Below are 15,218 nucleotides of genomic sequence, written 5' to 3'. Positions count from 1 at the left end.
ATAGAGGCAAGTGGAACTTGTAGTAAAGTTTAGAAAGTAAAGTGACTGAAGATGTGAAGCCAGAAGATCAACTCTAGATACATGTGTAGTGATGGAACAAGATAAAGAAATAATGAGAACCTACTGTGGGATAGAGGCAGCCCCACTCCGTGTTCTATCGTGAACTAAATAGGAAGGACATCCAATGGAAGAGGGGACGTGTGTACATGTGTAGCTAATTCACTTCACTGTACCATAGAGACACAACACTGTAAAGTAACTAGACTTCAATAACAATTAATTTTTTAAAAAAGAAGAAGAAGGACCCAGCAAATCCAAAGACCAAGGGCTCTGTATCAGGCAAGATGTGTACAGCCAGCAAAGTTGTTACACATGGTCAAAGCACTGGGAATACATTCATCTTCCTCTCCTGCTACAGCAATTTGGAAAAATGAGCTCTGACAATGAGCTGTCATAAAAATCACATACAAAATCTTCACTATCGGGAGATTATAGTCATCAAGGGCTCGTGGGATTAACAAAGAGGGGAGCCAGAGAAACTTCAGTAAGAAGAAAAATTATGCTTACTTACATTATTCCTTTATAGCATCGTTTGAACATTTTTAATTTAATGTGAATTTCAGAAGAATGGTTTGGCTGGCTGAATAAGAATGGAGTGTGTGTAAAATTCTGAGCTTTGTGCTAACCCAGAAGATTTTCCTAAGCAAAAACCCGAGGAACCACACATGGAAAAACTTCATTAAAAAGTCTTATGAGAGTGTCCAGGTGGCTCAGTGGTAAAGAATCTGCCTGTGATGCAGGAAACAGAGGAGACTCAGGTTCAATCCCTGGGGCAGGAAGATTCCCTGGAGGAGGAAACGGCAACCCACCCCAGGATTTTTGCCTGGAGAACCCCATGGACAGAGGAGCCTGGCGGGCTACAGTCCATGGGGTCACAGAGTCAGACACGACCCGGGACACACTCACGTGAGAGCGATAGTGCATGAATACGTGTATGCTGTCTGTTGTTCCTTCGTCTTTCATCAAAAAGCCATGCGAGCCCTGCTCTGTGCCAGGGCACATAACCAGTACCAAGGAAAGGATGCTAACCAGACACAATCCCTGACATCCTAGAAACTCCTGAAAGAAGCGTGTTCATTCCTAAGGGAGCATTCTGATTGTCTGAGAATGATCATGGCTTGTTAGTCCAAGTAGAACTTTCTGCTCATGTTTCCCCAGCCGTCCATGAAAGGTCAGCTGAGCTAACCTGTCCTTCAGAGCTCATCTCATGGAGGCAGGGTCTAGACCCTGCCACATACCATCTCCTGGTCTCCAGGAAGAAAGCCTAGTACAGACGCCGCCAGCTACTTTCTCTTTGTTTCCATATGTTTTCCTAGGGGCTCTCTCATCACAACATGTTACACAACCCATATCAACATCATGTCCCATTTGGTCACAAGGCATTTCCAATCCAATGCTTCCTAACCCCTTTCAGGGGAAGTATTACATGCAAGTTAACATTACCATGCCCTGACAGATCAAATGAGGAGATCCAGCCAGAAAGCACTGAAAGTTCATGACAAATCAGGTCACTTTCTATTATATTTACATTTTAGTAATAGGGTCCTTTAAGGACTCCTCTTAAAGATGGGTTGCAATATCCCATGTCAGCCTTTTCCTTGAACTCCACTCTGCTCACATCAGGATTATTGTGTGCATGGCTGAGTGGACCCTGCTCAGTCACATAGAGAAGGATGGCAGGTAGTTGTGGGTGGGTGTGGGGAAGATCAAGGCATAGATCCAGACCCAGTCAGGATCGGACAGGAGCTGAGGGGAGCAGAAATGTGAGGGAGGCCAATACAGCCATAGGAGGAAACAGTGAAGATTAGACAAGAAGGCTGACCATCCTCCCCCTCAACCAGTAAGCCTGGGTATGGCAGATGGGTATTAGAATTTGAGAGGAATCTGGAAAGAACCATAGCGCATCACAAAATTTTGAAGAAGAATATTGAGAAGTAGGTAGGGCTTGAATGAGTGGTAAAGAACATGCCTGTCAATGCAGGGGATTCAAGAAATGCAGGTTTCACCCCTGAGCCAGGAAGATCCCCTGGAGGAGGGCATGGCAACCCACTCCAGTATTCTTGCCTGGAGAATCCCATGGACACAGGAGCCTGGCAGGCTACAGTTCATGGGGTCCCAAAGGTTCAGTTGTCAGGGACACAACTGAAGCGACTTAGCACACACACACACATTGAGAAGTAGGTATATCAGTGTGTTTTGCCTTAAAAAGGAGCTTCCCAAGTGGCTCAGTAGTCAAGAATCTGCCTGCCAATGCAGGAGACTCGGGTTCAATTCCTAGATCAGAAAGATTTCCTGGAGGAGGAAATGGCAACTCCCTCCAGTATTCTCACCACAAAATCACATGGCCAGAGGAGCCTGGTAGGCTCCAATCCATGGGGTCACAAAGTCAGACATGACTGACTGAGCACACACACACACACACACACACACACACACACACACACACGGCCTCAGGATAAACATTTTTTCCATCATAGGAAATAGGACTAACAATAAGGAAGAGGAGAGGGAGGGTCACATGGGTCTAGTCACCAGGAAAGAAATGTTCATTGTCCATACTGGCCATCAGAGGCCTCAGAGAGAGAAACTGAGTCTCAGGGCTACACAAGGTAGCTGGTGGCCAGCGCGGGGCACTGTGAGGGAAGCATGTGTGACAGCTCGGGAAGTGAGGTCCACCCGTGCAGACACGGTGCTGCGTGCCTACACGTGTACGGGGTATGTGAGAGTGAGGGTGAGGAAGTAACAGTGGAATCACGTAAATACTTGCTGTGGGTGAGGATTCATCTGAAGCTGGGGTGAGGCTGAGCCTGGAGGTGGCAATTTCATTGTCAAGGTGATCCTGGGGACAGAGGTTAAGGAACTTGACAGACTTAACTCTTCTTGGGTTCACCCCAGGCTCTGGAAGAGTTATCTCCAATCCCTCCATCAACTGCCAAAGTAAACTCTTATCTTAAAGAGTCAGACCTTACGAAGCATCACTATGAACAAAGTTAGTGGAGGTGATGGAATTCCAGTTGAGTTATTTCAAATCCTGAAAAATGATGCTGTGAAAGTGCTGCACTCAATATGCCAGCAAATTTGGAAAACTCAGCAGTGGCCACAGGACTGGAAAAGGTCAGTTTTCATTCCAATCCCAAAGAAAGGCAATGCCAAAGAATGTTCAAACTATCACACAATTGCACTAACCTCACATGCTAGAAAAGTAATGCTCAAAATTTTCCAAGCTGGGTTTCAGCAATACATGAACCGTGAAGTTCCAGATGTCCAAGCTGGATTTAGGAAAGGTAGAGGAACCAGAGATCAAATTGTCAACATCCACTGGATCATCAAAAAAGCAAGAGAGTTCCAGAAAAGCATCTACTTCTGCTTTATCAAATATGCTAAAGCCTTTGACTGTGTGGATCACAACATACCGTGGAAAATTCTGAAATAGATGGGAATACCAGACCACCTGACCTGCCTCCTGAGAAATCTGTATGCAGGTCAAGAAGCAACAGTTAGAAGTGGACATGGAACAACAAACTGGTTCCAAATAGGAAAAGGAGTATGTCAAGGCTGTATATTGTCACCCTGCTTATTTAACTTATATGCAGAGGACATCATGAGAAACGCTGGGCTGGAGGAAGCACAGCTGGAATCAAGATTTCCAGGAGAAATATCAATAACCTCAGATATGCACATGACACCACCCTTATGGCAGAAAACAAAGAGGAACTAAAGAGCCTCTTGATGAAAGTGAAAGAGGAGAGTGAAAAAGTTGGCTTAAAGCTCAACATTCAGAAAACTAAGATCATGGCATCTGGTCCCATCACTTCATGGCAAATAGATGGGGACACAGTGGCAACAGTGGCTGACTTTATTTTTGGGGGTTCCAAAATCACTACAGATGGTGACTGCAGCCATGAAATTAAAAGACGCTTACTCCTTGGAAGAAAAGTTATGACCAACCTAGACAGCATATTAAAAAGCAGAGACATTACTTTGCCAACAAAGGTCCGTCTATTCAAGGCTATGGTTTTTCCAGTGGTCATGTATGGATGTGAGGGTTGGACTATAAAGAAAGCTTAATGCTGAAGAATTGATGCTTTTGAACTGTGGTGTTGGAGAAGACTCTTGAGAGTCCCTTGGACTGCAAGGAGATCCAATCAGTCCATCCAAAAGGAGATCAGTCCTGGGTGTTCATTGGAAGAACTGATGCTGAAGCTGAAACTCCAATACTTTGGCCACCTGGTGCGAAGAGTTGACTCATTTGAAAAGATCCTGGTGCTGGGAGGGGCAGGAGGAGAAGGGCACAACAGAGGATGAGATGGTTGAATGGCATCATTGACTCAATGGACATGAGTTTGAGTGGATTCTGGGAGTTGGTGATGGACAGGGAGGCCTGGCATGCTGCGGTTCATGGGGTCACAAAGAGTCAGACATGACTGAGTGACTGAACTGAACTGAAGATCATGGCATCTGGTCCCATCACTTCATGGCAAATAGGTGGGGAAACAATGGAAGTAGTGACAGATTTTATTTTTGGGGCTCCAAAATCACTGCAGATGGTGAGTGCAGCCGTGAAATTAAAAGAAGCTTGCTCCATGGTAGAGAAGTTATGAAGCAGAGACATTACTTTGTCAACAAAGGTCCGTCTAGTCAAGGCTATGGTTTTCCAGTAGTCATGTATTGATGTGAAAGTTGGACCATAAAGAAAGCTGAGCACCAAAGAATTAATGCTTTTGAACTGTGGTGTGGGAGAAGACTCTTGAGAGTCTCTTGGACTGCAAGGAGATCCAATCAATCCATCCTAAGGGAAATCAGTCCTAAATATTCATTGGAAGGATGGATGCTGAAGCTGAACCTCCAATACTTTGGCCACTTGATTCGAAGAGCTGACTCATTGGAAAAGACCCTGATGCTGGGAAAGATTGAGGGCAGGAGGAGAAGGGGGCGGCAGAGGATGAGATGGTTGGATGGCATCATTGACTCAATGGACATGAGTTTGAGTAAGCTCCGGGAGTTGGTGATAGACAGGGAAGCCTGGCAAGCTGCAGTCCATGGGGTCACAAAGAGTCAGACACAACTGAGTGACTGAACTGAATTGAAAGGTTTAGAGTCCTCTTCAGCCCCTGGCTCCTTCTTGAGTAACTCTGCGAGCAAACATCTTCCACTGTTCCAGGTTCAAAACAATCTCTACTCAGTCCCCCTATCACTTCCCCACATGATCACCTCTTTTACAGGTTATTTTCGCTTTGCTTTGGTCAAGCTCAGTTCTTTCATGCACGAAGTGTTGACTAAATTGTATTCTGTGCCCTACACTGTCCTAAATGCCCCATGTCCTCTGCCCTTATGCAGTTTCCAGGTTAGCTGCTGTTGTTCTTCAGTTGCTCAGTGTTTTGATTCTTTGCGGCCCCCTGGACTGCAGCACGTCAGCTTCCCTGTCCTTCACAGTCTCCCAGAGTTTGCTCAAACTCATGTCCGTTGAGTCGATGATGCCATCCAACCACCTCATCCTCTGTTGCCCCCTTCTGCTCCTGCCTTCAATCTTTCCCAGTGTCAAGGCTTTTTCCAATGAGTCAGCTCTTCACATCAGGTGGCCAAAGTCCTGGAGCTATAGCTTCAACATCAGTCCTTCCAGTGAATATTCAGGGTTGATTTCCAGGTTAGAGGAAGAGACAAAAAATAATAACAAATCAGTTCAGTTCAACAGTCATCAGTTTATCAGTTGTGTCCAGCTCTTTGTGACCCCATGGATGGCAACATGCCAGGCTTCTCTGTCCATCACCAACTCCCAGAGCTTGCTCAAACTCACATCCATCCAGGCGGTGATGTCATCCAACCATCTCATCCTCTGTAATAACAAATGGGTGATTTCAATTTAGTGTGACTGTGAATGGGGATGGGCCCCCTTGGAGTCTTGGAAGAGATTTTCATAGACAGCTTTCCAAAAAGAGTCAGAACAAATGGAGAGCTTTGCAAGTACAGTGGCCTTATTGTGGAAGGGCCCTGTGCCTCCATGGAACCATGAACTATTTGACATGTGGATTTTTCTATCTTTCAGTATGATGATACTTAATAAGTAGTCATCAGGAGCATAATAGGACGTAGAAGACTCATGTTACCTGATAAATGTAAAATGAAAATCAGATTAATGTTCTGATATTTGTGACCACTATGAACATAGCTCTCAGAAAAAGAGACATGAGCCTGCAGTTATTTAGGCTATCTAAGAGGGTGATTCCCTAAGAGTTCCAGTTAGATATAAAATTTTACTGTACTCATAAAATCTATGTCAAGCTTAATGTAGTCAAGTGGTGAGAGAATTGGATCAGAAGCTAGGATTGTCAATTTGCCTTTTCCAGTTTTGTCCCTAAATATCCCTCTGTGGTTTGCTAAGTCATTTCAATTGCATCTGACTCTTTGCAACCCCATGGACTATAGACTACCAAGCTTCCCTGTCCAGGCAAGAATACTGGAGTGGGTTGCCATGCCCTCCTCCAGGAGATCTTCCCAACCCAGGGATTGAACCCACATCTCTTACATCTCCTGCATTGGCAGGCAGGTTCTTTACCCCTAGCACCATGGAAGCTCTAAACATCCCTCTGCTGCTGCTGCTGCTGCTAAGTCACTTCAGTCGTGTCCGACTCTGTGTGACCCAATAGACAGCAGCCCCCCAGGCTCCCCCGTCCCTGGGATTCTCCAGGCAAGAACACTGGAGTGGGCTGCCATTTCCTTCTCCAGTGCATGCAAGTGAAAAGTGAAAGTGAAGTCCCTCAGTGGTGTCCAACTCTTAGCGACCCCATGGACTGCAGCCTACCAGGCTCCTCCATCCATGGGATTTTCCAGGCAAGAGGACTGGAGTAGGGTGCCATTGCCTTCTCCAAAACATCCCTCAGCTATGGGCAAATCATGTCTTTGGCTTCTGTATCCTCATTTCTAAAATGAAGGAATCAAACCCAGTTTCTTACTAGTTGTAAAGAACTGTGATCCTGTCCTAAAACTATTCTGAGAATGGTGCTATAACCATTCATTACAATCTATGAAAAAGATGACTTAGAACATAATGTTCTTTTTCAGTAAATTAGTTCAAGACAATAGACAGGATGTAATAAATTATCTGCCTTGGGGTAAAAATAAACTCCAGTCAAGTGTATGTGCTTAATACCTGGGTAAAAGTGTTTAAAGCTATTTGTCTGTTTAGACTAAATACATAATGACCAGACTTATACAAGCAGGCATGTTAAAATCATGCTGTGTAGTCTGTCTGTCACTTCATGGGTAAAACAGACACACGTGGTAACAAGACAGATCTATGGACTGCTTTGAGGAACAAGAATGAAACTTTCCTCTGGTCAAAAAAGATCTCTCTGCCCCACTATAGTCCCTGAAACCATGGTTTCTTGGGGATTAAAGATAAATTCTAAACTCCTTTTCTTCCTTCACTCTCTTAACCTCACAGGACTGTGAAGGTTAACTCAACTATTTTATGGAGGGACTTCCCTGGTGGTCCAGTGGTTGAGACTTTGAGGAGGTGCAGGTTGGATCCCTTGTTGGAGAGCTGAGATCCAGCATGCCTCTGGGGGGAGGGGGTGGGGAAGCACAAGCAATACTGCAAGATCATGGTCATCCGGTCCCATCATTTAATGACAATAGAAGTAGGAAAAGTGGAAGCAGTGACAGATTTCCTCTTTTTGGGCTCTAAAATCACTATGGATGGTGACTGCAGCCATGAAATTAGAAGATGATTGCTTCTTGGAAGGAAAGCTATGACAAACCTCGACAGCATGTTAAAAAGCAAAGACATCACTTTGCCAACAAAAGGTCCATATAGTCGAGGCCATGGTCTTTCCAATAGTCATGTACTGTTGTGAGAGATGGACAGTAAAGAAGGCAGAATGCTGAAGAATCGATGCTTTCAAACTGTGGTTCTGGAGAAGACTCTTGAGAGTCCCTTGGAAAGCAAGGAGATCAAAACAGTCAATCTTAAAGGAAATCAACCCTGAATACTCTTTGGAAGGACTGATGTTGAAGCTGGAGCTCCATTACTTTGGCCACCCGATGTGAAGAACTGACTCATTGGAAAACACCCCGATGGTGGGAAAGATTAAAGGCAGAAGAAGAGGGTGACAGGATGAGATGGTTGGATGGCATCACCAATTCAATGGACATGAACTTGGGCAATTTCCGGGAAATGGTGAAGGACAGGGAAGTCTGGCATGCTGCAGTCCGTGGAGCCAAGAGTCAGACACAACTTGGTGACTGAACAAGAGCAACAACAACAAAAATATTGTAACAAATTCAATAATGACTTTAAAATGTAACTGCATATAGCCACTATGGACAACAGTATGGAGGTTCCTTAAAAAACTAAACATAGAACTAGCATATGATCCTGCAACCCCAGTCCTGGGCATATATTCAGAAAAAATTATGATCCAAAAGGATACATGCACCCCAGTGTTCATTGCAGCACTGTTTACAATAGCCAAGACATGGAAGTAACCTAAATGTCCTTTGACAGAGGAATGGATAGAGAGGTGGTACATATACACAATGGAATACCAGTCAGCCATTAAAAAGAAGGAAATAATGCCATTTGCAGCAACATGGGTAGACCTAGAGATCGTCATACTGAGTGAAGTAAGTCAGACAGAGAAGGAGAAATATCATATAACATCCCTTCTATGTGGGATCTAAAAGGAAATAGATGAACTTACTTATAAAACAGGAGGAGACTCACTGACTTAGAGAACGAACTTATGGATGAGGGGAAGGGATAGTTCGGGAGTTTGGGACAGACATGTACACACTGCTGTATTTAAAATGGATAACCAACGAGGACATACTGTCTAGCACAGGGAACTCTGATCAGAGTTAGGTGACAGGCTGGATGGGAGGAGAGTTTGTGGAAGAATGGTATAAATGACTAAGTCCCTTCACAGTTGACCTAAAACTATCACAACACTGTTAATCAGCTATGCAGTACCAACCAGTACAAAATAAAAAGTTAAAAACTGGTCCATATTGAAAAGTCTTTAAAAAGAAATACCTTATGGAAATGTGACTGGCACAGAGCAGTCGGTCGGGAAGCGTGAGCTCAAGTCCCCTTTGGGGACTGCACAGACAGCCCTTCCTCTTGCTCTGTCTCGCCTGAGCCCGGCACAGGTGATGCTGCCTTGCAGATGCTCTTTCCTCTCCCTGGAATGTTCTGCCCCCTTCTCTGTATTCATCCCAGTCCAGTTTGTGCCAGTCAGCCAAGGCTCTCACTTGCAAACAAAAAAGCCATTTCTGCCTTTCTTGAGCTCAAAGAGAAAAGTTCCCAGGGGCTCTGACACTGAGAGGGGGCCGGGAGGCTGGCCGTGGACAATGAGATGGAAGCCAGGGAGGCCTCCATAAAGGCTGGGGCCACACCTCAGGAACCATCTGGTCCACTCGCCTCCACCCCAGCTGCGACCTCCGGGACCGCCAAGTGGCCCCCGTTTGGGGGCACTGATTCCACGGTCAGAGCCCGTTTGCCGAGCCTTTGGCTGGCCTTCTGGCTGCACCCAGTCAGCGTGAGGTTGCAGACAATCCCTGAGCTCTAGCAGAGGAAAGTTAGAGTGAGAAACAGCACCTGGCATTAGCTTTCCAACCAAAGAGTGCCCACGAGGAGGAAGCCCACCGAGGCAAATTAAGGGCACTAGTAAGAAAAGGGACTGGATGTCAGGGAGCCCCTCAACTTTCAGCGGTGCCCACAGAGCCCATTCCACAGAACTCTCAGCCAAGCCTCTCCCCCACCAAGCAAGTCTTCCCTAATGCTTCCCTTGGCCTTAGCATCACTTCTCTGAGCTTCCTCCAGTGTCATCGCTGCCACACATTTCAGGAAAAGCATCACACTACCCTGAACACACCATCTGACACTTCAGTGTCTCCACGAATAGTTCCACACTGTCTAACTCTGCCTATGTGTTCTCCTTGCAGGGAACATGCCAGGCCGCTCAAGAGTCTTTTGTTGGATGAAGGAGAGAGTGGAGTGTACTTTTGATAAAATTTGAACTAACAGAAGAAATCAGTAATGTCCAGAGTCTGGTCCTGTCAAGGAGCATTGGTTATAGTGGGGCATACCGTGGGGCTGCAAACTCCCAGTGCAAAACCATACCTTGAGTGTGTTTTTCTATCAGTGAGACACTGTTTGACAGAAAGACCTGGCCTGACTGCTTCCTGCCTGTGCTTGAACTCTGGAAATAAAACCCAGGAAACTCCAAATGGGCTTCCCTGGTGGCTCAGATGGTACAGAACCTGACTGCAATGCAGGAGACCCGGGTTCTATCCTTGGATCAGGAAGATTCCCTGGAGAAGGAAACGGCACCTCACTCCAGTACTCTTGTCTGGAGAATCCCATGGACAGAGGAGCCTGGTGGGCTACAGTCCATTGGAATCTCAAAGGGTCAGACAGGACGAAGCAGCTTTCACTTTCACTGTCTTTCAACTCCAAATGAAACTTAGCAGAAACCATGCAACTATGTCTGAAAACAAAAACAAAACCCCCTTGATCAATAAGATGCCCTAAGAAATAAGATTCCCAAAGAAGAAAGTATTCTCTGATAAAATGAAGATCTATTTCAAACCAAAAGCCAACATCTCCACAAAATTTTAAATTAAACCAAAGATGATTACTGACTGCAGTATCACTCAGCATTAACTTTTAAGCATTAAGAAATATCATAAGAAAATATTTTAAGCTGTTTCTAAATGATGTAGTTGTACACTTACAACCTGAAATGATGGTGAGATTAAGAAAATCATAAAGATCTTCTACCTACTTTCTTCTATAACTAGCTCCTAGAAATATATCTTTAGAAAGTGAAAAAATAGATTTACAAGTTCTAAAGGTTATTTAATTCCAAGGGAGCTTACAATTTTTAAAAATTAACTTAAATAACTAATTTAAATTATGTGAAGTGGTACACAGCCATGAGTGTTCTAGAATGTATCCATTCTAAAACAATTTGGTATCTATCCAAGTTGTAAAAATGCTATTCAAAAGGAATTTTTACCCCAAATTATAAGTTTGTTCATTTGTTTGAAGTAATATTTTTAATTGCAAGGGACTGACTTTATTGTTGAAAAAGAGTTTTGATATTTTAATCCACTTTTCCCATTTTCTATTTTGTGATTTTCTACTGTGATTCAGGCATTCTTCAATGTTTACTCGTGCATATTTCTAAAAACATGCACTAAAATCTAAAATCATTGGCATTCTAAGTCACATTTGCTATGTCTATTTAAACTTTCAGAAATAACCTTATAAACATAATTTTTATTTGCCCAACTAACAGTTCAGTCTCAGCAGTACTGCCATCAATTTGGCAAAGGGGTGTTTGTGCAATTAGTTCAATACGTTATTGCATTTTGGCATACGATTTATAAAAGTTTCAGTTCAGTTCAGTTCAGTCGCTCAGTCATATCTGACTCTTTGCGACCCCATGAATCGCAGCATGCCAGGCCTCCCTGTCCATCATCAGCTCCCGGAGTTTACTCAAACCCATGTCCATCGAGTCGGTGATTCCATCCAGCCATCTCATCCTCTGTCGTCCCCTTCTCCTCCTGCCCCCAATCCCTCCCAGCATCAGGGTCTTTTCCAATGAGTCAACTCTTCGCATGAGGTGGCCAAAGTATTGGAGTTTCAGCTTCAGCATCGGTCCTTCCAATGAACACCCAGGACTGATCTCTTTCAGGATGAACTGGTTGGATCTCCTTGCAGTCCAAGGGACTCTCAAGAGTCTTCTCCAACACCACAGTTCAAAAGCATCAATTTTTCGGTGCTCAGCTTTCTTCACAGTCCAACGCTCACATCCATACATGACCACTAGAAAAACCATAGCCCTGACCAGACGCACCTTTGTTGGCACAGTAATGTCTCTGCTTTTTAATATGCTATCTAGGTTGGTCATAACTTTCCTTCCAAGGAGTAAGCGTCTTTTAATTTCATGGCTGCAATCACCATCTGCAGTGATTTTGGAGCCCAAAAAAATGAAGTCTGACACTGCTTCCACTGTTTCCCCATATATTTCCCATGAAGTGATGGGACCAGATGCCATGATCGTAGTTTTCTGAATATTAAACTTTATGCCAACTTTTTCACTCTCCTCTTTCACTTTCATCAAGAGACTTTTTAGTTCCTCTTCACTTTCTGCCATAAGCGTGGTGTCATCTGCATATCTGAGGTTATTGCTATTTCTCCCGGCAATCTTGATTCCAGTGTAGAACAATGAGTTAAATATCAAATGAAGTAAAATCAAGAATAATTTTAGAATCTCTGGTCTATCCATACAATGGAATACTATGTGGGCATTAAAACCATGATATCTAAGAATATCTGCTCACAGTTGGAAATCTTCATGACACATCTTTGAGAGAAAATGCCAGAATAAATCTTCACATGCACATGAACTTCATTTTGTCTATCAGCCTTCTTTTCTCTCCTTAAAGCTGTCTTTCCTGCCATCTTTATAACAGCTGTAGAGACATGTGAACTCTCAGTATGTGCCTCGTCTTAGCAGCAGAAGCAGTGTTATGACTGAAAGCAGTCAAAAAGGAACCCAGGCAAAGGCACTTTTTGGTCTAACTTTGCCTAGAGTTGGTTTTCTAAAAAAAGGAAGTACTAATAATAGAAGTAGTAATAGCAGTAGTTATAGATAGCAGTAGGAGTGAAAAACAATATAAATAAAAGAATGCAAGAGCAATGGGTAACTATTTACTACCAGCATCATAGAAAAAGTGGAGAAGGAAATGGCAACCCACTCCAGTAATCTTGCCTGGAGATTTCCATGAACAGAGGAGCCCGGCAGGCTACAGTCCATGGGGTTATAAAGAGTCAGGCATGACTGAGCAACTATCACTCATAGAAAAAGAAAAAGCAAAAACATGTAGAATAAGTAAGAAGACTGAGCGTGTGCTAAGTTGCTTCAGTCACGTCTGACTCTGCGACCCTGTGCATTGGGGCTTGGGGACACTAACTAAACGCTATATAGGTGGGTCCCAGGAGTGGGAAGCATGTCAGGAGAGTGAGTCATTCAGAACAAGAGGAAGAAAGGAACCAGGAAGACTGCTTGGGTCACTTGCAGTAGATTCCTAGAGATCTGAACTACTCATCTTAAAAGTTAGGTCACATAGTTACACATCGTTTTTACTGACAAATTGAAATTTTGTTTCCCAGCATCTCTCTAACGCCGGCAAACCTTTGACAGCTGTTGTGTTGCTGTTTTGTTCTCTTGTGCTCAGTCATGTCTGACTCTTTGAGACCCCAGAGGGTGTAGTCCACCAGGCTCCTCTGTCCCTGGGATTTCCCAGCCAAGAATCCTGGAGTGGGTTGCCCTGCTGTTCTCCAGGGGATCTTCTGGACCCAGGGATCAAACCCACGTCTATTTGTGTCTCCTGCATTGGCAGGCAGACTCTTGACCACTAACGCCACCTGGGAAGCCCTGTTGTGTTTACAGCAGCACAGTATTAGCAAACTTGCCCAGTGGAATCTTTGCTTTTAACTTTTCAGCAGTTCTTAATTTCTGTTTACATCAGCAGTCCCCAACCATTTTGGTACCAGGGACCAGTTGCATGGAAGACAATCTTTCCACGGACCAGGGAGGTGGGCCGATGGCTTCTGGATGATTCTCATCAGCAGCGTGCAGCCTTGGCCCCTGGTGTGCCCAGTTCACAGTAGGGTTCACACTCCTCTGAGCATCTAACGCTGCTCATCTGTCAGGAGGCGGAGCTCAGGCAGTAAAGCCAGTGATGGGGAGGGGCTGTAAACACAGATGAGGCTTTGCTCACTTGCTCACTGCTCACCTCCTGCTGTCCGGTCTGGTTCCTAACAGGCCACAGACTGGTACCGGTCCATGCCCCAGAGGTTGGAGACCCCTTGGTTTATGTCATTTCAAATTTCCTTAGAAGCCCAAGTTTATTAATAAGAGCTAACATTGATTAAGCTTGCTACTAAGTTCTTTGCACATGTTATCTCATGCAAGCCTATTGTTTTGTATTATTATTATCCCCTTTTTGGCCCTTTTTTGCAAGGTCTGGGAGGCCCCCAAGAGGTGCTTCACAGGGGACCATCCATGGCTGTTAGCTGCATTACCAAAGTCCACACTCTAGTCTATCCTGCATGCGTATCATCATCTATCACCTAAGTTATTGCTTGAAAGAGCATCCTGTCTGCTTCTAATGGTGCCACCAAGAGTACGAAGCCCAATGTCTCTGCTGAGAGCAGGACACTCACAATGCTGACGGTCCTCCAGTTGGCAGCTCCAGGGCAGGTTCGGGGCCCGGGCAGGGTGACTGGCCCTCTCGCTGTCCCCACCCTATATTTTGTTAAAGGGACTGAAGCTCCTCCAGAACAGAGTCATACTGTGTCATTTAGCCAAACAGCTGCCAGGCTCTGTCCCAAGCTTAAACAGAAGGGCTCCAAAGGCAGTGGGGGAGAGCATGGAAGTCAGTGCTCAGCGGGCCCCTGCGTGCCCTTCCTATCCTTCTCCAGCAAGAGTTGCTTGGCCTCTGGGTGACCCTGACTCTTCCACAGAAATCTTCTCTTTTCCACTTTGAAGCTTTATTTATTTTTTCAAACCCTCAAGCCATGTCTTCATCTCAGGAAAGGAGTTTGGCTTTGTGCTTGTATAACTAAATAGCTCATGTAGGTGGTTTTTATAGGAAAGAGTCTCCCTGGTGATAACTCAAGCATGCAAGTCTAAAGAAACAAATTGCTCGGTGCTTTTTAAACTATCCTTATCTTTCTTTTTTTTTTTTAACTTCTATTGGAGGAGAGTTGTGTTACAATGTTGCATTAGTTTCTGCCATATAAAGTGAATCAGCTATATACATACATATATCACCTCTTTTTGGATTTCCTTCTCACTTAGGTCACGCCAGTGCATTAAGTAGAGTTCCCTATGTTATACAGTAGGATCTAATCAGTTATCTAGTTTATACATACCAGTGTATATATCAATTCCAGTCTCCCAATTCACCCCACACCTCTTTTCCCCCTCGGAATGCATACATTTGTCTTCTACGTCTGTGTCTCTGTTTAGGTTTGCCAATAAGATCACCTGCGCCAGTTTTCTAGATTCCACATATATTTGTTAATATATTTGTTTTTCTCTTTCTGACTTAATTTCACTCTGTATGACAGTCTCTAGGTTCAT

This window comes from Cervus canadensis, chromosome 17, assembly GCF_019320065.1.
Source record: "Cervus canadensis isolate Bull #8, Minnesota chromosome 17, ASM1932006v1, whole genome shotgun sequence".
Classification (NCBI taxonomy): Eukaryota; Metazoa; Chordata; class Mammalia; order Artiodactyla; family Cervidae; genus Cervus; species Cervus canadensis.
Note: the sequence above shows the minus strand (reverse complement) of the source record.